General features: G+C 42.8%; 1 protein-coding gene across 5 annotated transcripts in view; it reads right to left on the reverse strand.

Annotated features, from left to right (window-relative positions):
• The window catches only part of prtga (protogenin homolog a (Gallus gallus)), a 232,761-nt gene that overhangs the window by 204,089 nt on the left and 5,926 nt on the right, over positions 1–22,746 (reverse strand). For 2 of the 5 annotated variants that reach the window (XM_069911020.1, XM_069911021.1), the window contains exons 1-2: positions 18,951–19,194; positions 16,345–16,412 (exon numbers count right to left, since the gene is read on the reverse strand). The gene's annotated coding sequence lies outside the window, so the exon portion shown is untranslated. Of the gene's footprint in view, positions 1–16,344; positions 16,413–18,950; positions 19,195–22,201; positions 22,301–22,746 lie in introns of those variants that run through there. The other 3 variants (XM_069911024.1, XM_069911022.1, XM_069911023.1) reach the window with 2 other exon arrangements.

Below are 22,746 nucleotides of genomic sequence, written 5' to 3' on the forward strand. Positions count from 1 at the left end.
ATAAGCCCTATGCCACCTTCGAGGCTGATGGGTGCCTCTACCAGTTCTGCCAGGTCCTTTTTGGGGCCACAAATGGAATCTCCTTGTTCCAGAGGGAGATGGATCATAACGTAGACTAAATAATCTAAGAGCAACCTTCCCATACCTGGACAATGTAACCATCTGCGGCCATGACCAGCAGGACGATGCTAACCTGGAGTAGTTCCTCTGATGGCAGAGGCATTAAATCTCACCTACAACAGGGAGAAGTGCATGTTCACCACCACCCGTCTCACCATCCTAGAGTGCATCGTGGAACATGGTGTCTTCAGTCCCAACCCCAAACGCACGCACCCCCTCATGGAACTTTCCCTCCCCCACATGCTAAGGCCCTGTGTAGGTGCCTAGGCCTATTTTCTTACTATTCCCAGCGAGTCCCTTGCTTCTCAGATAAGGTCCACCCTCTGGCCCAAGTCACCTCCTTTCCCCTCCTTGCCAAGATGCAAGTGGCCTTCGCCCGCATCAGAAAGGATATTGCCAACGCCACGATGCATGCTGTGGATGAAAACACCCCCTTACTGGTGGAGTGCGATACCTCTGATGTTGTCCTCACTGCCACCCCCAACCAAAGAGGCCATTTTCTCTTGAACCCTCCATGGCTCAGACCTCGGGCACTCCTCCACCGAAAAGGAGGCTCAGGTGATCATGGAAGTGGTCTACCACTGGGGCCACTACCTGGCAGGTAGAAGGTTCACCCTCCTCACTGACCTGCGTGCAGTGGCTTTCATGTTCAGCATCACCCACAGAGGCAAGATCAAAAATGATAAGATCTTGCGTTGGAAAGTCAATCTGGCCATGTTCAGCTACAACATCCAGTACAGGCCAGGGAAGCTTAACGACTCCCCCGACACCCTGTCCTGGATCCTGCACCAGTGCACAGTCTGACCAACTCCAGGTGCTGCACGACACCCTTTACCATCCGGGTATCATGCGTCTGTATAATTTCATGAAATCCTGAAATCTCCCCTTCATTGTCCAGGAAGTCCAGACCATGACTGATTCCTGTGGGTCTGTGCGGAGTAAAAACCATGCTTTTTCCGTCCAGTACAGGCCCACGTAATAAAGCCCACTCAGCCCTTTGAGTGACCATTGCCTTCCATGAACAAGAACGTCTATTTCCATTCAGTTATAGTCAAATTCCTCCCATTTTCCCTTTGCCAACTCTTGCCCCAATACCTCCACTGCCTTCATTATAAAGGCACTGGTGCAAATTTTTACCATATTCGGATACCCGACGTTCATCCACAGTGACCATGGGTTAGGAGTTAGGAGTTAGGAGTACCTGGCGATGCGGAGAATTGCATCTAGTCGCACAATTAGCTACAACCCCAGGGGCATCGGTCAGGTAGAATGTGAAAACAGGGTAATCTGGAAGGCAGTCCTCCTGGCTCTTAGGTTGAAAGTATGGTCCATTAACTACAAGCAGGAGGACCTTCCTGAGGAGCTCCATGCCATACGTGCAGCTATCTCATGAACGCCTCTTTTCCTTCCCAAGGAAATTGGTGAGGGGAGCCTCACTGCCCACTTGGCTGATGTCTCTGGGACCAGTCCTCCTCTGTAGACATGTGAGGACTCACTAATCTGATCCCCTGGTCGAGCAGGTACACCTCCTCCATGCCAACCCACATTACCCCAATGGACATGAAGACATCTTGACTCGGGATCTGGCACCAGCGGGAGCCCAGACCCCCATCCCAGGCACCCCTGGCATCTCCAGATCCCTCCCGGAGCCGACATCCTCCCCCTGCCCACCATCAACTACTGGACTCTGTTGCCCATCACCCACCCCTAACCTACACCCCCTCATTGCTATGCACCACCCCACCTGCACCACCACCAACCGCCCGACCACTCCTGTCCTGGCCAACCTTCAGGCAGCCTTGTCTCCACTGACCATTGACTAGGTGCCTATCCGGTGACGGTCCCAGAGGCAACAGTGACCATCAGTTCACCTGAATTTGTAAACCTGTAAATATGTTTTCTCTCCCAACTACACTGTATCTAGTGGACACACAACACCACAATGGTGATGGACACTGTTTTTCTTCCCCCCCACCCTGGGACTCATTTTAAGAAGGGGGTGAAAGTGGTGATACAACCACAGGACTGTCAGTGACTGCCTGCGCCTGTCCGCACTCCTGCACTGCCTATTGTGACAGAGTATTTAGAAGTGGTTTGGGAGGAATTGTTAGAGCAGCTTGCACACACACATTTTAAAAACACAGAATATTTGCAGGACTTTTGCAGAATGCTTTTTGCAGGAGGCAACGAAGTATCGACGGCAGTTTGCCTGGGAGAGCATGTGATCTTTGCAGGCAGAGGAGAACAGTTTTGCTCTCAGAGAGGGAGGGTGTGAAACAGAGAGAGAGGAGACAGAAATCAGTTCAAGAAGGACAAGGTGGCAAACTTTGAAAGGCTGCTTGGTCAAAGGAGAAGACTGGCTGTGTGAAAGGTGACCTGAAAAGAGGATCATCTGGAGAACCCTGAAGGGGGCAAGTTTAATCAAGAAGACTGATTGAGAAGGAATCAGGGTGGATGTCCTGGAAAAGGAATTTCTCTCTAAAAACCAACAAGAAACCTCCTGAGTGGTAACCATTTGCCTGTTAAGCACCAAAGACTGATGAACTTTGTTTTTTAAAATTTTGTATTTTTCACACTATAAACTGCATTGATCAAGATACATACATTTTTCTTTTCAAGTATATACAGTGTCGTTTTCTCCCCCCCCTCCCTCTTCCCATCCCACCCACCCTACCTCCCCTCCCATTCATTTAAAGTTCAGAATCTAAGATACGTTAAAACCGTCAAACAATGTTGTCACTCAATAAAAATAAACAAGAAATTCCACTGAGTCAATTCTTTTCATTTCCTTCTCCTTCTGTCATTTTAGGTGGTAGATGTCCCCGGTAGGTTTTCTCTATTGTGTTTCATGTATGGCTCCCATATTTGTTCAAATATTGTAATATTATTTCTTAAATTATGTTATTTTTTCTAATGGAATACATTTATTCATTTCTATATACCATTGTTGTATTCTCAAGTTATCTTCTAATTTCCAGGCTGACATAATACATTTTTTTGCTACAGCTAGGGCTATCCTAACAAATCTTTTTTGTGCACCATCCAAATCAAGTCCAAACTCTTTGTTTTTTATGTTACTTAGGAGGAAGATCTCTGGGTTTTTTGGTATATTGCTTTTTGTGATTTTATTTAATATCTGGTTTAGATCTTCCCAAAATTTTTTCACTTTCTCACATGTCCAGATTGCATGAATTGTTGTTCCCATTTCCTTTTTACAGCGAAAACATCTGTCAGATACTGTTGGGTCCCATTTATTTAACTTTTGAGGTGTAATGTATAGCCTGTGTATCCAGTTATATTGTATCATACGTAAACTTGTGTTTATTGTATTTCTCATCGTTCCAGAGCATAACTTCTCCCATGTTTTCTTCTTTATCTTTATGTTTAAATCTTGTTCCCATTTTTGTTTAGTTTTACCATTTGTTTCCTCATTCTCCTTTTCTTGCAGTTTAATATACATATTTGTTATAAATTTTTTGATTATCATTGTGTCTGTAATCACATATTCAAAATTACTTCCCTCTGGTAACCTCAGACTGCTTCCCAATTTGTCCTTCAAGTAGGATTTCAGTTGGTAGTATGCCAACACTGTATCATGAGTTATATTATATTTATCCTTCATTTGTTCCTGAAAAACAATTTTCTATTCTTTTGATCCCTTTTTTCTCCCATTTTCTAAAGGAAAGGTTATCTATTGTAAAAGAGATTAGCTGATTTTGCGTCAGTATTACTTTTGGTAATTGATAATTTGTTTTATTCCTTTCTACATGAATCTTCTTCCAAATATTGAGCAGATGATGTAATACTGGAGAATTCCTACGTTGTACCAATTTTTCATCTCATTTATATAATGTATGTTCAGGTATCTTCTCCCCTATTTTATCTAGTTCCAATCTAGTCCAATCTGGCTTTTCCCTTGTTTGATAAAAATCTGATAGGTATCTTAATTGTGCAGCTCTATAATAATTTTTAAAGTTTGGCAGTTGTAAGCCTCCTTGTTTATACCATTTTGTTAATTTATCTAGTGCTATCCTCGGTTTCCCCCCTTTCCATAAAAATTTCCTTATTTTTTTTTAACTCCTTGAAGAATTTCTCCGTCAAGTGTATTGGCAATGCCTGAAATAGGTATTGTATCCTTGGGAAAATGTTCATTTTAATACAGTTTATCCTTCCTATTAGTGTTAGTGGTAAGTCTTTCCAATGCTCTAAGTCGTCCTGTAATTTTTTCATTAGTGGATAATAATTGAGTTTATATAGATGGCTGAGGTTTTTCTTTATTTGTATACCTAGGTATCGTATTGCTTGCATTTGCCATCTGAATGGTGATTCTTTCTTAAATTTTGAGAAATCCGCATTATTCATTGGCATTGCTTCACTTTTATTTGCGTTAATCTTGTATCCGGACACTTCTCCATATTCCTTCAATTTCTTATGTAATTCTTTTATTGATATTTCTGGTTCTGTTAAGTATACTATAACGTCATCTGCAAATAAACTGATTTTATATTCCTTGTCTTTTATTTTTATCCCTTTTATTTTATTTTCTGTTCTTATCAATTCTGCTAGTGGTTCTATAGCTAACGCGAACAATAAGGGCGATAGTGGGCATCCCTGCCTTGTTGATCTGCTTAAGTTAAATTGTTTTGATATATATCCATTTACTGTCACTTTCGCCAATGGCCCCTTATATAATGCTTTAATCCAATTAATATATTTCTCTGGTAAACTGAATTTTTGTAGTACTTTGAATAAATAATTCCATTCTACTCTGTCAAAGGCCTTCTCTGCGTCTAAAGCAACCGCTACTGTTGGAGCTTTATTTCCTTCTACTGCATGTATTAAGTTAATAAATTTACAAATATTGTCTGTTGTGCATCTTTTTTTAATAAATCCAGTTTGGTCTAGATTTACTATTTTTGGTACATAGTCGGCTAATCTGTTTGCTAATAGTTTAGCTATTATCTTATAATCTGTGAATCTGGTAAGCTTTGTGTTTTATCAATCTGGTTGATTACTTCCAGGAGGGGAGGAATTAATAAATCTTTAAATGTTTTATAGAATTCTATTGGGAATCCATCCTCTCCTGGTGTTTTATTATTCGGTAGTTTTTTTTATTATCTCTTGTATTTCTACTATTTCAAATGGTTCTGTTAATTTATTTTGTTCCTCTATTTGTAATTTTGGTAGTTCAATTTTAGTTAAAAATTCATCTATTTTTCCTTCTTTCCCTTCGTTTTCAGTTTGGTATAATTGTTCGTAGAATTCTCTGAAGTTTTCATTAATCTCCGTTGGATTATATGTGATTTGTTTGTCTTTTTTCCTTGATGCCAATACCATTCTCTTAGTGTATTCTGTCTTAAGCTGCCATGCTAGAATTTTATGCGTTTTTTCTCCTAGTTCATAATATTTCTGTTTTGTCTTCATTATGTTCTTCTCCACCTTATATGTTTGTAGTGTTTCATATTTTATTTTTTTATCTTCTTTTAGTCGTGTCTTCCTTCATTGCTAATTCTTTTTCTATATTTACTATTTCCCTTTCCAACTGCCCTGTTTCCTGATTGTAGTCCTTCTTCATCTTGGTTACATAACTTATTATTTGTCCTCTGATGAACGCTTTCATTGCGTCCCATAGTATAAACTTATCTTTCACTGATTCCGTATTTATTTCAAAATACATTTTAATTTGTCTTTCAATGAATTCTCTAAAATCCTGCCTTTTAAGTAGCATGGAGTTTAATCTCCATCTATACATTCTTGGAGGGATGTCCTCTAACTCTATTGTCAATATCAAGGTGAATGGTCCGATAATATTCTAGCTTTATATTCTGTTTTTCTTACTCTATCTTGCATACGAACTGATAACAAAAATAGGTCTATTCTTGAGTATGTTTTATGTCTACCTGAGTAATATGAATATTCCTTTTCATTTGGGTGTTGTTTCCTCCATATATCCAAAAGTTGCATTTCTTTCATCGATTTAATTATAAATTTGGTTACTTTGTTCTTTCTGTTAATTTTTTTTCCCAGTTTTATCCATGTTTGAATCCAAATTAAGGTTGAAATCCCCTCCTATTAGTATGTTCCTTTGCGTGTCTGCTATCTTCAAAAAAATATCTTGCATAAATTTTTGATCTTCTTCGTTAGGTGAATATACATTGAGTAAATTCCAAAACTCTGAATATATCTGACATTTTATCATTACATATCTCCCTGCTGGATCTATTATTTCCTCTTCTATTTTAATTGGTACATTTTTACTGATTAATATAGCTACTCCTCTAGCTTTTGAATTATATGACGCTGCTGTTACATGTCCTACTCAATCTCTCTTTAATTTATTGTGCTCCATTTCAGTTAAATGTGTTTCTTGCACGAATGCTATATCAATTTTTTCTTTTTTCAGTAAATTTAGCAGTTTCTTCCTTTTGATTTGGTTATGTATTCCGTTAATATTTAAAGTCATATAGTTCAACATAGCCATTTCATACTTTGTTTATCTTTCCATTCCGTTTCCTCATCATCACCTTTCCTTCTTATCCATTTCTGCTTTCTTGTTTTGAACACTTTATAAGACAACATTTCTAAAACATCAAACATTTTCCTTATTCTCCTATCTAAAATTTCTTTAACCCCACTATCCCCTCCCCTTCCTGAGTTGCCCTTTATCCCTTGTCGGGCAACCACATCTCCCCTCTCCATTTGGATTTGCAAATTCATTCGCAGTGACCGTAACTCGCAGTGACCGTAACTCCTCCCCACCCAGCCCCCCCCAGAAAAGATTTTAATTTTCATATATAACAAATTCCCTCCTTACTTCCTCTCTTCCCTTTCTTTTCCTTATTAATTCTTATCTATACTCTATATATTTTCCTTTAAATACGGATACACTCATGTACACACATATACATATACATATACATACACACACACATATATATATATATATATATATATATATATATATATATATATATAAATATATATATATATATATATACATACCCATATACACACATACATATAGTTCGTGGTCATTTTTACTCTCGTTACATGTCTTCATCTCTGTCTGTTTTGTAGTTGTTCTGCAAATTTTCGTGCTTCCTCCGGATCCGAGAATAGTCTGTTTTGCTGCCCTGGAATAACTATTTTAAGTACCGCTGGGTACTTTAGCATAAATTTATATCCTTTTTTCCATAGGATCACTTTTGCTGTATTAAACTCCTTTCTCTTCTTCAGGAGTTCAAAACTTATGTCTGGATAGAAAAATTTTTTTGACCTTTGTATTCCAGTGGCTTTTTGTCTTCTCTTATTTTCTTCATTGCTTTCTCCAATATATTTTCTCTTGTATGTCTTAGGAATTTTACTAAAATGGATCTTGGTTTTTGTTGTGGCTGTGGTTTCGGGGCTAATGTTCTATGTGCCCTTTCTATTTCCATTTCTTCCTGTAATTCTGGTTTTCCTAGGACCCTGGGGATCCAATCTTTTATAAATTCTCTCATATTCTTGCCTTCTTCATCTTCCTTAAGGCCCACTATCTTTATATTATTTCTTTTATTATAATTTTCCATTATATCTATCTTCTGAGCTAACAGCTCTTGTGTCTCTTTAACTTTTTTATAAGATTCTTCTAATTTCTTTTTTAAGTCCTCTACTTCCATTTCTACAGCTGTTTCTCATTCTTCCACCTTATCCACTCTTTTTCCTATATCTTGGGATTTCGACTGACCTTAGGGAGCAGGCTTCTCTCTCTCTGCGGCGGGCCTCCTTGGACAGGTAAGGCCCTCACCTTCTTCTTTCGACGTCCTTTCTTCTTCTCTTCTTCCCGTTGCTTTTGACCATCTCTAATCTATTCATTTTTTCTTCTGTACTTTTAATTCTTCTTTTTATTTCACTAAATTCTTGTGATTGCCATTCTTTTACTGATTCCATATATTCTTTAAAAACATATATATCCATTGTCTTGCCTTTCCCTTCTTCTTCCATTTCTCTATGTTCTTCTTCTTCCTCTGGGTTGGTCATCTGTTGTTTCCTTGTTTTCTTTTTACTCTCTTCTTTCTTGTTCTCGTTGTTTTCTATGTTCTCTTCCTGTTGTTGTGTTGCAGCTGTCATTCTCAGCTGTGGAGATCGACTCCTCAGCTGGTCCCCCCTCCCGTCAGTGTTTTTTTTGTCATGCGCGGTTGCGCACTTTTGCTTGGCTCCGCGAGCCATTTTTGTAGTCCCAAGCTCGGGATTTCGACTGACCTTAGGGAGCGGGCTTCTCTCTCCACGGCGGGCCTCCTCGGACAGGTAAGGCCCTCACCTTCTTCTTTCGACGTCCTTTCTTCTTCTCTTCTTCCCGTTGCTTTTGACTTTTCTTTTTTCGCTGCCATTTTCTTCCCACCTTTACTTTCACTTTATTTTAATTTTTATGTTTGTGCCTTTGTGTTTTCTGTGTTTTTTTTAAACTTTTCCGGAGAGGGCTGGAGTTCCCCGACCGGCCACTACTCCATCATGTGACTCCCCTCACTGGTGAACTTTGTTAATGCTAATTTCTGTTCACAGTACAAGAATTGCCTGCAACCAATGAGATTGGATTGTGATCCAAATAACTTTTCTAATCTTAAATATACATTACACACACCCGTGCTCAGTGTTAGAGGGGGGATTAAATAGTTAGGTAGGTTAAGTAATAAGTTAAAGTTTAATTCTGTTTTTTTGTTCAAATATAATTAAAAACTACTTTGGTTTAGGTAACCCTGTGTTGTAGCGTATATCCATTGCTGCTGGGTTTTGGGGTCCTCTGGACTCCATAACACTACTGCAGGGGGCGACTCACTCTACCTGCAGGGTGGTAACCTGGGAGGGTGGCTCCACCTACTCCCTGCCAATCACTGGTCCCACATAAAGCCCCACACCGGCCCTTGGGCAGGAGTAGTGTATATGGAGCCAGAAGGGAGACTGAACCTTGGGTTTTAAGCTAATTAAAGCCTTTGTAGTTTGAGTTTGTTCACACTGCAGCGCACCACAAGATTAATTGGGTGTAATTAGGAGCACGGGCTTGTGGACTGAAAGGGCCTGTTACTGTGCTGCATGTCTAAATTTAAATTTAAGAAAGGATGTGCTTGCATTGGTGAGGGTACAGGAAAGATTTACAAGAATGATTCCTGGAATGAAGGGATAAGCATGTGGGAAACATGTGATGGCTCTTGGACAGCTTGACTGTGTTCAGATGAATGTAGAAGCATTTCAAACGTTGATAGGCTCAAAGAGAGCGACGTGGCAACGTTGCTTTCGAAGGTAGGAGAGTCAAGGACAAGGGGGCACAACTTCAGGACTGAAGAGCACCCATTTAAAACAGAGATGCAGAGGAATCCTTTTGCCAGAGAGGGGTGAACCTTTGGGATTTGCTATCATGGGCGGCTGTGGAGGCCAGAACGTTGGGTGTATTTAAGGCAGAGAGTGATAGGTCTCTGAATAGTCAGGGTATCAAAGGTTATGGGGAGAAGGCAGGGGAGTGGGGCTGAGTGGGACAACAGAAGGCGGAGCTTTCATAGGAGAATGAGCTTCTCCTATTCAGGGAAACCTTTTAATTTAGACATACAGCACGGTAACAGGCCATTTCAGTCCATGAGTCTGTGCCCCTTAATTAACCTACACCCCTGGTACGTACTTGTGGGCCAAAATGGCTTATTACCATGCTGTATGTCTAAATTAAAAATTAAAAGGTTGGCCACCACTATATCTTATGGCCTTATGGAATGTCGACGTTATTAAGACAACGTGTGACTATGATATGCACGGCAAAATATCAAGATTCTCCCTCCTTTCCGAATGAATGTTTCCACGTGAGGGTGGATCTCACACGAAAGGACTTTTCTAAACTTACTGAAAGTGAATTTAAAAAAAACAGTATTTTTATTTCATGAGTTGAGAGTGTCCCTTAGCAATTTAGAGACACAATAGGACTTTGGACTGTGGTCATTTTAGGAACATATGAACCAAGGAAGTAGGAACAGGAGTAGGCCAAAAATGGCCCATCGAGCCTGCTCCACCATTCAATACGATCATGGCTGATCTAATTTATGACCTAACTCCACCTACCTGCCTTCTCCCCATATCCCCTAATTCCTCTATCATGTAAAAATTTATCTAACTGAATTTTAAATATGTTTAATGAGGCAGCCTCAACCACTTCCCTGGTTACAGAATTCCAAACATTCACTACTCTCTGGGAAAAACTATTTTTCCTCATCTCTGTCCTAAATCTACTCCCCCGAATCTTGAGACTGTGTCCTCTCGTTTTAGTTTCCCCGGCCAGCTCAAAAAACCTTCCTACCTCTATCCTATCCATACCCTTCATAATCCTATATGTTTCTATAAGATCTCCTCTCATTCTTCTGAACTCGAGCGAATACAATCCTAGACGATTTAATCTTTCATCATAAGTCAACCCCTTCATCCCAGGGATCAACCTAGTAAACCTCCTCTGGACCGTCTCCAAAGCCAGTATATCCCTCCTCAAATATGGAGACCAGAACTGGACACAGTACTCCAATGCAAAGGAAGTAGGCACGACAGAGAGGATGATTAGGAAGAAAACAACCAAATGAACAATTTTTACTGCTGATGGTTGAGGGATAATTACCGTCCAATACACCAGGGACAAATCCCTGCTCTCTCCTCTAACAGGGTACAAGAGGGTTGAAACAGTCTTGATTTAGTATCACACTCAATAGAGAGTAGCTGAAAGCAGAGATCCTGAGTACTGCCTCAGAAGGCAAACTTGTTCCTGTAACTAGGATCGAAACCCGGAAACTTCTGTCTCCCTTCTGAGGAATGGGACCAACACTGATCCAAGGGTGAGATCTTCAATTCAACACAGTCTGCTGAAGGAGCCAGAACAGTGGATGTTTTTATCAGCTCGAAATGTTGACCATTATTTTTCTCCCTCTGACGCTGTGCAACCCACTGAGCTCCTGCATCAAACTGTGTTTAGCTTCCGATCTCCAGTGTGACATCTTTGTTGGTTTGTGGTGTATAAAATCATGAAAGGAGCATCGATAAGGTGAATGGTCAGACTTTTCCAAGGGTAGAGGGATCAAAAACTAGGAGGTAAAGGTTTAAGGTCAGAGAGGAAAGATTTAAAAGGGATCTAAGGGGCAACTTTTTTCCACATGGAATGTGGTGGGTATATGGAATGAGCTGGCAGAATAAATGGTGACATAATTGTGACATTTCTAAGCTATTTAGACAGATACTTGGATAAGAAAGATTTGGACGGTAGTAAACTAAATGCAGGCAAAAGGGTCAAGCTTAGAAGTACAACCTGGTCAGCATGGATGTGTTGGGCCGAAGGGTCTGTTTCTCTGCTATAATAACACTACTTCTATGTGAATGTAAGAATAATCGAGTTCAGTTACCACCTGTTTCTCTTTATGTAGCAGTGTACACCTTCCCACCTTCTAGAAATAAACTGCATTTATATTGTTTCTTAAATGATCTCAGAATATTTTTAAAATTTGGTCATTCAGCGTAGTAACAGGCCCTTCCGGCCCACGAGCCCGCGCCACCCAATTAACTTACAACCCCTGGTACGTTTTGAAGGGTGGGAGGAAACCGGAGCACCTGGAGGAAACCATGCAGACACGGGGAGAGCATTCAAAGATCTTACAGACTGCGTGGGATTCGAACCTGGGTCACTGGCACTGTAATAGCGTTGCACTAACCCTGCCACCTTAAATATCTCAAAGTAATTCACAGCCAATGAATAATCCTTGAATTAAAAAATAGAAGTGAAGGAAGAAATCAGCCTCAAGCAACATCTACAGAAAGAGAACCTAGTTGACATTTCTAGACAGTGTCTCTTCCTGGGATCATTGATCTGGAATCTCCGGTTTCATAGATGCTGATTGACACCCTGAGATCTCCCAGCGTTTTTTACTTTTGTCCCAGATTCCAACATTTGCAGTGTTATTTTTGCTAGAATCAGAATCAAAAGTTATTGTCACGAACATGTCAAGAAATTCATTTATTTTTGCAGAAGCAGGTGGACATGTTACTATAAATTTCATTTAAGAATATTAGTGCCACGGAAGAGAAGGCGAGGTGGTATCTGTGATCTGTTCTCCATTCAGTAATCTGATGGCAAAGGGGTAGAAGGTGTTTTTGTGCCATCCTCAGGCTCCAGTACCTCCTTCCTGATGGTAGTAGTGTGAAGGGGCACAGTTGGGAAGGTGAGGGTCCTTAATGATGGAGGCTGCTTTGTTGAGACACTGCCTTTTGTAGATGTCCTTAATGGAATGAAGACTGATGCCCATGATGGCGATGGCCAAGTTCACAACTCTCAGTAGCCTTTTCCTGTCCTGTGTATTGGCACATCTGGACCAGACAGTTAAACAACCAGACAGCATATTCTCCATGGTGCACCTGTAGAAATTTGCAAGAATCTTTGGTGACAGACCAAATCTCCTCAAACTCTTCACGGAGTATAGCCACTGGCGTGCCTTCTTCATGATTGCATCAACATGGAGGCTCCAGGATAGATCTTCAAAGATGCTGACACCCAGAAATTTGAGGTTCTTTCCCCTTTCTACTGCTGACCCCTCAACTAACATACCACTCAATGGCAGTAGGCAAATTACAATGGGTCCAGTGATCTTTACTTAGGTATGTTTTCATTCTGGCCATGACCAACCTCTCAAAGCATTTCATCAGTGCTATTGGACCATAGCCACTGAGGCAGCTCCCTCTGCTCTTGTTTTCATTAACACTTGAACGATCATTGTTTTAATCTGGGAAACACAGAACTGCTTTACTTTGAGCATGTTCCCCAAACCACAGCACTGACCCAGTCAATTATAATCCCTTGTTCAAAAGGCCAACTCAACCTGGGTTGGACCCCCAAAAATATTTGCTCTTCCCCAGTGCACCTGCTACATTTCCAAGCATTCAATACCAATAGTGTTTGCACAGTTAACTTTTCCTTCACCACCATGAGTCCTCCGCAGTCGCATTTACAGCTCTCCATTCCCTAGCCAAGTTGCCTAGCCAAACCTCTTCTGTGACAGTCAATCATCTAGTCAAATTAGAGGATCTAGTTGCCTCCCTGTTATTCACCATGTTCCACTCTTGCTGCAGACGATCTGTATTTTTAATCAAGCATAGTTTTAAATATAAATATATTCTAAGACACATAACCATTCATCTAACTATTAATTCATTTTTAGATATATTGCACGGTAACAGGCCCTTTCAGCCCACAAGCCCATGCCATCCAATGACTGCCAATTAACCTACACCCCCGGTTCATTTCAAACAGTGGGAAGAAACCAGACCCCAGGGGGGGAAAACCCATGCAGACACGGTGAAAACAAAGAAACTCCTTGCAGACAGCATGGAATTCAAACCCTGGTCACGATTGCTGGCGCTGTATCAGCTTGGCGCCAACTGCTACGCCAAATATGCCTCCCCCATTCACTTATGCCAAACGCTGAATAATGTAAGAGTTGGGCAATCAACCTGGTGGATTGAAATAATTACTGTAAACCTGCAGTACAATAATGTGAATAAACCCACTGATATTTTTGACATGTTGTCCATTCATTGGTAGAGGCCCTGCCATCTGCATACTATGCGCTTCATCTCCAACATGCACCGCATTTACGAGCCTGGGTTATTCTGTTGTCATGATAACCTAACCCACAAGCTCAAGAAGTACAGGAGCACCATCAACTCCACGTCCCCCTCCAGGTCTCACACCACCCAGACCCTGTTCCTTTCCGGTCACTGGGCCTAAACCTTGGACAGTCACCCAGCAGAGCTGTGAAATTACCTTTATCACATAATGGTACTGGTTCAAGAAAATAAGTCAATGCTGGTTGAGGGCAGAAAATAAATGCAGGATTTGATGTTCAAGGCATTGGTGAGGCCACGTTCAGAGTATTGTGTGCAGTTCTGGTCTCCAGGTTATAGGAAGGATATCATAAAGATAGAGAGAGTGCAGAGAAGATTTACTAAAATGTTGCCTGGATTGCAGTACCTAGAATATGGAGAAAGATTGAGTAGACTGGGTCTTTATTTGTTGGAGCATAGAAGGTTGAGGGGGGATTTGATAGAGGTATATGAGCGGGGTAGATAGAATGGATGTGAATAGGCTCTTCCCCTTGAGGGTAGGTGAGATTGGAATGAGGGGTCATAAGTTAAGGGTTGGGGGCAGAACTTTAGAAGTAATAGAGGAGGAAGCTTCTTCACTGAGAGAGTGGTGGCTGAGTGGAATGACCTTCCGGAAGAGGTGGTTGCAGCAGGGTCAATTTTGTCATTCAAGAGGAGATTGGATGAGTACATGGATGTGAGGGGATTGGAGGGTTATGGGCAGGGAGCAGGTGGGTGGAACTTGTGGAGTTCACTTAAATCGGTGCGGACTAGAGGGGCCAAGATGGCCTGTTTCCATACTGTAATTGTTATATGGTTATATATGGTTTGTCATCTATATCAATGATCTGGTTGATAGTGTGGTAAATTGGATCAACAAGTTTGCAGATGACATGAAGATTATTGGTGTAGTGGACAGCGAGGAAGATTTTCAAAGCTTGCAGAGGGTTCTGGACCAGCTGGAAAAATGGGCTGAAAAATAGCAGATGGAGTTTAATGAAGACAAGTGTGAGGTGTGGCATTTTGAAAGGACAAACCAAGAAAGGACATACATGGTGAATGGTCGGGCATGGAAGAGTGTGGTAGAACCGAGGTATCTGGGAATACAGATACAAAATTCCCTAGAAGTGGCATCACAGGTGGATAGGGTTGTAAAGAGAGCTTTTGGCAATTTGGCCCATAAATCAATAATGATAACAATTTCAAAGCTACAGACTTTGTTTCAGCAGTAGAGAGGCTCCATTTCATTGGCTTTTAATAACTTTCCTCCCTCCACCAAGGGACAACTGCAGGAGTTCAGTTAATTTCCTTGCTGGGTTCCTCATGAAGGAAACAGATCCCTTACAATGCATCAGTTGGAGTTCTGGGCAGTCCGGGGTTGGGGGGGGGGGGGGTGTTTAAAACTGAGCAATCCCTCAGCTGGATACAAAAACAGAGAGTCTGGAACCAGTTTATAAACACAAGGGGTCCCATCATCAGATGTAAGGATCAACAATTTAGAACAGAGAAAGGGAAAAATATCTTTATACAAAGAATTATAAAGTTCCGCACCCCAATGTACACACCTGAGTTAGGGAGCTGGGGCACCATGATCTGTTAGAATGTGGGGATTCACTCAAGATGCCACTATTCTGTTCCTGATTCGTATGTAATTCCACTCATGGATGTGTTTTCCTTTTCCTCAGCCAATTGGAGCTGACGCAGTCCCAGTAAATGCAAGCACTGCAATCTCCATGTGTGTAAAACGTAATTTCACATGAAGTGATATATTTGCCCTGTGTCTTCTGCACTCAGTAATTAAACACTTCTTAACGACATTCTTCCCCATTCACAATTGTGTGATTCAATGGATTTTTTTGAATGATGTATGGCTATAGTCCAAACCATCTCAATGTATTCAAAGCAAGCAATGAACAGCTTGAACATCATCCAATTAGTCAGGTCCCACATTCTGCCGGCTAATTTTGAGTCAATTAACAATTGAGCCTTCTATACAAACTGAAATTCCAAGATGAAACAGTTTTTGGACAAATGTGTCCCTTAATTGTGTACTTCAACAGGAATGGATTTAATTTTCAACCAAAGCTTATAGATTCATTGATGAGGTGTCAACATACGATGGTACAGGTAGCCATTGCTCAAAGAAATGTGCAGTAAGCTCACTTGTGACGCCCTATAAGCCAACCAGTGCTCCGTGTGATTTTATTGTTCATTTCTAACAACCTGTTTCTGCCTTAACCAAGCCAGGCTTTTTGTAGACTGATCTGAATGGATTCCTGGCTTTCATAGAAGTGTCTTTGTTTTGATTTCTGGATTGCCACTTCACTTGCCCTCTTCTGGTTTGGAGTGGCTCCTGCAGGCCACTTGTATTTTTGGACTTGAACTAAAAATCTATTCATTCTTAATAAAAGAGTGTTTGTTGGTGGCGATCCATTTTTCTACCAGCTGCAGATGAATATCTCGAGGGCTATTCACGAATGCAGCACAAAAATAACCAAGTAAAGGCATTTAACATATTGACAGGAGAAACAATCGCTAACATAAAATGGAAATTTGAAGTAAACACTCAGACCACAGCTCACTGCTGGCACTTACCCAGGTTGGGGTCTGCTCATCCATCAGGGGAAGGGCTCCCACGATGATTAAACAGTGACGGCATTTACCTAAAGTGAAAACACTGCCGATTAAAGGAGAAGCTTGTGAAAGAAGTTAACACAATTATCTTTCCATTTCTTTGTTTTCAACAGAGGAAGAATATCAGAGGTGGAAACCGAATAACTGAAAGACGTGTAACTTGAAATTCTATGTCACCTGGTTTTGGTGGGACGACCCTGACTTCGAAGGCAGTCTCTGTGAATGATTTACTCCCAGTCTCGGTCTAGGTCAGTGAATATGGGATTGGCGGACACTGCCCATGGCAGGGAGAGGTAGATGACAGGCAGATAGGAGAGTGGAGCAAGATGCACGACACTCCTGTTGGTTAGGCTTCTCTATTTTAATTGGTCACGGGACTCCCAGAAGTTAGTGAAGATAATGCCTGCCTCTCCTCTCCCCTCACCACCACTGCCCCCCCACCCACCCCAAGGAGACATTTAGAATGTACTGGGCTTCTCCTCTGCCTGTCTCCCTGGCAGAGCTCAGATCAGTGAGCAAGATTTGTAGTCTGCTGCCTATCAGAGAGTGCAGAATTGGAACCTGGATGCTGGGGATGTTCTCCTGGGATAAAACTCTGACCCTGGCCACTTGAGTTGGCAGTGGAGATGGAGGGGTTTGCAGAGCGGTGACTCCTCAGTGCGTGGAGGTATCTGCTGGGAATTGCCCGTGTCTTTGAAGCATCCAGGACAGCAGGGCTGACTGCTGCTATGTCATCTGTGGGGGCTGAATCCAGAGATGATCTCCAAACAGCCATGGAGCCAAATGTTGTGTTGATGCACTCATTAATCTTGGATATTACCCCTTACCTCCAGAAGTGAGTTAACATTAAAGTTCACCTCCAACAACCAACTGACAGGTACAGAAAAGGCTGCCATGGTGGAAAGGGTTAATATTGGGGAGGGTCAAAATGGTAGTGACCCAGAACCCTCCCAGTAATTCCTACAGTGGTATGTTCATCCTCAGCCTCATCTCTCATCAGGGTGAGGCCAAATTTCAACTTGAGGAATAACACATCATCTTTCCCCTGGACAGGCTAAAACCTAATGGGACGAACATTGAATTAAATAGGAGGACTTATTTGGACAGAGCAATAAATGCTTCACGCATAACACAAAAAGTGCTGGAGAATCTCAGCAGGTCACGCAGCATCCATAGGAAGTAATGGGTAACCAACGTTCAGGCCTGGGCCCTTCTTCAAGGTGTAGCTAAAAAAAACAGGCAGGCACCTAAATAAAATGGGTGGGGTGGGGGGGGGGAGGAGGAGAAGAGGGAGGAAGGGGCAGGGGAAGGAGCAAGTAAGAGGTCATCAGTGGATATAGGTGGGAAAGCTGGAGAGAGGAAGGAGGCTATTTAACCCCTTGAGTCTGTGTAAGATCATTGCCCACTAATTTTCCAAGTAACCTCGTCCAGCATCTCTCTGTCCCCACCCTCCATCCCCAACATCAATCTGCTCCCACCATTACATTGTCCCTACATTCCACCTCCTCCACCTTCCCCTTCTCCTTCCCCATCTCTCTGACCCCACCAGCTCCAACCCCACCATCTCTCTACCCCCACTATCTCTCCATCCCCACCATCTCTCTGACCCCACCATTTCTCCCCTTCACCATCTCTCCACCTCCACCATCTCTCTGTCCCAATCATCTTTCCATCCCCATCTCTCCACCCCACCATCTCTCCACCCTCTTCTCTTCACCCCATCATCTCTCTGACCCCACCACCATTCTGACCTCACCATTTCTCCATCCCCACCATCTCTCTGACCCCATCATCTCTCCATCCCCACCATCTCTCCATCCCCACCATCTCTCCATCCCCACCATCTCTCTGACCCCATCATCATCCCCACCATCTCTCCACCCTCACCATCTCTCCACCCCACCATCTCTCCACCCTCTTCTCTTCACCCCACCATCTCTCTGACCCCACCACCTTTCTGACCTCACCATTTCTCCATCCCCACCATCTCTCCGACCCCATTATCTTTCCATCCCCACCATCTTTCCATCCCCACCATCTCTCCATCCCCACCATCTCTCTGACCCCACCATCTCTCCACTCCACCCTCTCTGACCCCACCCTCTCTGACCCCACCCTCTCTGACCCCACCACCTCTACACCCCCACCATCACTCCATCATCTCTGTCCCTACCATTCCTCTGTCCCCACCCCCACTATCTCTCAATTTGCACTATCTCCCTCTCTGTATTATCTCTCTGTCCACACCATCTCTTGCTTACTTTAAGACATTATTTAAAACCACTCTCACCAAATTTTGGCCACCTATCCTAACATCCCTTTATATGGCCAAAGTTCAATTATGTTTGAAGTGAAGTGTCCTGCGATAATATCTTAAAGCACAACATGAATGTTAATGTTGGTGATCCACCCCATTGCAATGATCAGCTGCATTCCCTCTTTTGATTTCCTAAGCTGGTGTACATGAAACAATATTGCTCTGTCCAGTGACATCCCATGATTTTCTCTGTTAAAGAGCTTAGAACAAACCCATTTTTCACAAACTTGTTTCATTTGGGAGTTCACACCTCCATTTTGTGGTGTATCTTCAAAAGGAAAGGCTTGTATTGATATAATTCCTGTCAGTTTTCAACTTCGTTCATTTGTTTTTCATGGAGGAAGGAGAGGTTCATAGGGATGTAGATAGTGTGGATAGGGGGAAATATCAGAATTGTCTAAAACTAGATGGATTTATAGCGTTGGGGGGGTAAAAGTTTCAAGGGAATCCAAGCAAGACCTTCTTCACCAGAGACAAGCACTTCGATCACTGAAGCTAACAAATGGTTCAAGCTGAGTCACAATGGCCAGCAGGTGGGCTGAAGGGCCTGATTCCGGTCTCCATGGCAACCAGATATCCAACAAAAGCCACACACCAGACAATGCCTGATTCAGTTCAAGAGGAAGCAAAATTGTCGTTGCAGATGTAGACCGAACAAGTCACACTCCAAGAAGATTCTCCTCACATCAACACCTCAAGGATGCGTGCGCAGCCCACTGCTTTACTCATTATACACTAATAGATGTGTGGCCACCACAATTCCAATGCTATCTACAAATTTGCTGATCACACTACAGTTGTCGGCAGAATCACAAATGGCAATGAGGAAACATACAGGAGGGAGAGAGATCAAACCAACAACCTTGAGCTTAATGTAAGCAAAACCAAGGAGATGATTGTGGACTTCAGGAGGAAGTCAGGGGGACACAAACCAATCCCCATCAAGGGCTCAGTAGTGGAGAGTCAATAACTTCAAATTCCTGGGAGTCAACGTCTCCGAGGATCTGTCCTGGACCCACTATGTCAATTCCTTAACGACGAAGGCTTGTCAGCAGCTATACTTTGTAAGGAGTCTAAGCAGATCTGGTATGCCACTGAAGACTTTCACAAACTTCTACAGCTGTATCTTAGAGAGCAGCCTGGCTGGTTACATCACTGTCGGATAAGGAGGCGCCAACACTCAGGTCAAAAAAAAACTCCAGGGCGTTGTTAACTCGGCTCGCGACATCACAGGCATTGGATTTCACTCCACTGAGGACATCTACATTGAGGCAGTACCTTAAGAAAACAGCCTCTATCCACAAAGACCCCCACCACCCAAGCCATACCCTCTTCACTCTGCTACCTTTGGTACAAGAAACTGAAGACGAGCACTCACTCACCGGAACAAGGACAGCTTCTTCCCCCCTGCCACCAGATTCCTGAATGATCAATGAATCAAAGACACTGCCTTACTTTGACCTTTCATGCACTATTTTTATTTATTTTTGTAAGGTGGTTTGTATAAATGTCTGCCATGTGATGCTGCCACAAAACAACGAATTTCATGACTTGTTCATGACAATTAATTCTGATTCTGAGATTAGACCTTCCTTTTTCACAGTAAATGATTTCTCAGAAATTGAGTAGAATTCCTCGTGGTGAATCCTAAATGAAAATCACCACCTTGTGGACAGTGAAATCAGTGCATCCTGAAGAGTTCATACATAACTGCAGGATCTCAGCAGGTCATGCAGCATCCAAGGGCAGCAAAAGACTGTTAACATTTTGCCCCTGAACCTTCCTGAGGCAGACACGGGGCACAAAGGCCCAAAGTGTTGATTGCCTTTTGCCGCCCATGGATGCTGCATGAACGGCTGAATTCCTCTAGCAACCGTTGTTTCCTACACTAGATCCCAGCATCTGTCGGCTTCCTGTTTTCCTCCTAGTTAATTCAAATTAATTTTTTTTGAAAAAAGGAATTGATGACTTTTGAAAGCATCAAATCCTTGACTCATTGGATTACATTCACTTGAGTTCATGTCCAGTACGTGGTACACGTATAACCAGAGAAAACATCGTCTCTCCAGACCATGGTGTGCGTGTGCACAAACACACACACAACACGTAGGCACACACACACACAAACACACACACAAACACAAACACACTCACACCCACTCACACACCCACACACACACTCCCATACACACACCCACACACCATCACGCACACACTCACACAGACCCACTCCCACACATACACCATCACACATATCCATACACACGCACACACCCACATACACCCACACACACCCACTCACCTACACACACCCACACACATCTATACACCCACATGCACCCACACACATACCCACATGCACCCACACACCCACTCACCTACACACATTCCCAAACATACACCCACACACTCACACACACACCTACACAATCACACATACTCACCCACCCACACACACCCACTCACAGCCCCACACACCCACACCCACACACTCACACACACACACATACACACACCCACACACACACACCCACACATCCACATACACCCACACACTCAACCACACATACACACCCACACCCACACACACACACACCCACACACAGTCCCACATACACCCACCCACACACAAAAATATACCAACCACACCCACACACTCACACACCCACACATACACACACACCCACACACAAACCCCCACACACACACATCCTCACACAACCACACCCGCACACCCATAAACACCATCACACATATCCATACACTCACGCACACACCCACATACACCCACACACACCCACGCACATATATACACCCACATGCACCCACACACACCCACATGCACCCACACACACACCCACACGCACCCACACACACACATACACACACTCCACACTCCCAAACACACACCCACACACTCATACACACACCCACCAAAACACACTCACTCACAGCCCCACACACACACACACACACATATGCCAACCACACCCACACACTCACACACCCAGACATACACACACACCCACACACACACACCCATGTATTCACACACACACCCATACACACCATCACGCACACCCACACACACACAACACATCCACACACATCTATACACACACCCACATGCACCCACACACATCTATGCACACACACACCAACGCACCCACACACATCTATACACACACCCACATGCACCCACACACATCTATGCACACACACACCAACACACCCACACACATCTATACACACACCCACATGCACCCACACATACACACACATACATACACACACCCTTCACTCCCACACTCTCACACTTTCACACACACTCACACACACACACACACACACACACATAATGCACAGCATGTAAAAATCACATCTATACATGAAAATATAAACTAAATTGATGATCAACTCGGTTACAGATTCATCAATCTCACAGCCTGCAGGAAGAAACTGTTTCCCACCCTGGCAGTCCTGATTTTGATAAACCTCTACCTCCTTCCAGATGATGTTGGGTCAAGCAAATGTCGTCAACAGAGGAATGGGAGACCCCATTGATCTTCTTGGCCATTTTGATGATCCTCTGTAATGATGTCCGGTCCGATGCTTTGTAGCTACTGTCCCCATACAATGATTCAGCCAGACATGACACTCACAATTGTGTTCTGTAAGATGTTGTCACAATGGGGGCCTTGCCCTCCTGTGCCTTCCTGACTAACAAGGAGATGTTGTGAGTCCAGGATATGCACACCAAGGAACATTTTGCTCTCCATGACAGAATCATTGAGATGTAGCAGAGAATGGTCGACCTTCATCCTCCTGAAGTTCACAATCAGCTCCTTTGTCTTGTCCATATTGAAAGTCAAGTTGTTATTCTCACACCATTTTACAAACCTCCCAATTTCCTCTCTTGTGCAGTTTCCATGCAAGTCGCCCGTATCATCCACAATACCAACAATTTTTGAGTCAGCTGCACATTTACCATGCATAAAAAAAATGGATGGATACTGTTATGAGCCCAGAAGACTCCAAAAACCAAC

Source organism: Narcine bancroftii, chromosome 14, assembly GCF_036971445.1.
Source record: "Narcine bancroftii isolate sNarBan1 chromosome 14, sNarBan1.hap1, whole genome shotgun sequence".
Lineage (NCBI taxonomy): Eukaryota > Metazoa > Chordata > Chondrichthyes > Torpediniformes > Narcinidae > Narcine > Narcine bancroftii.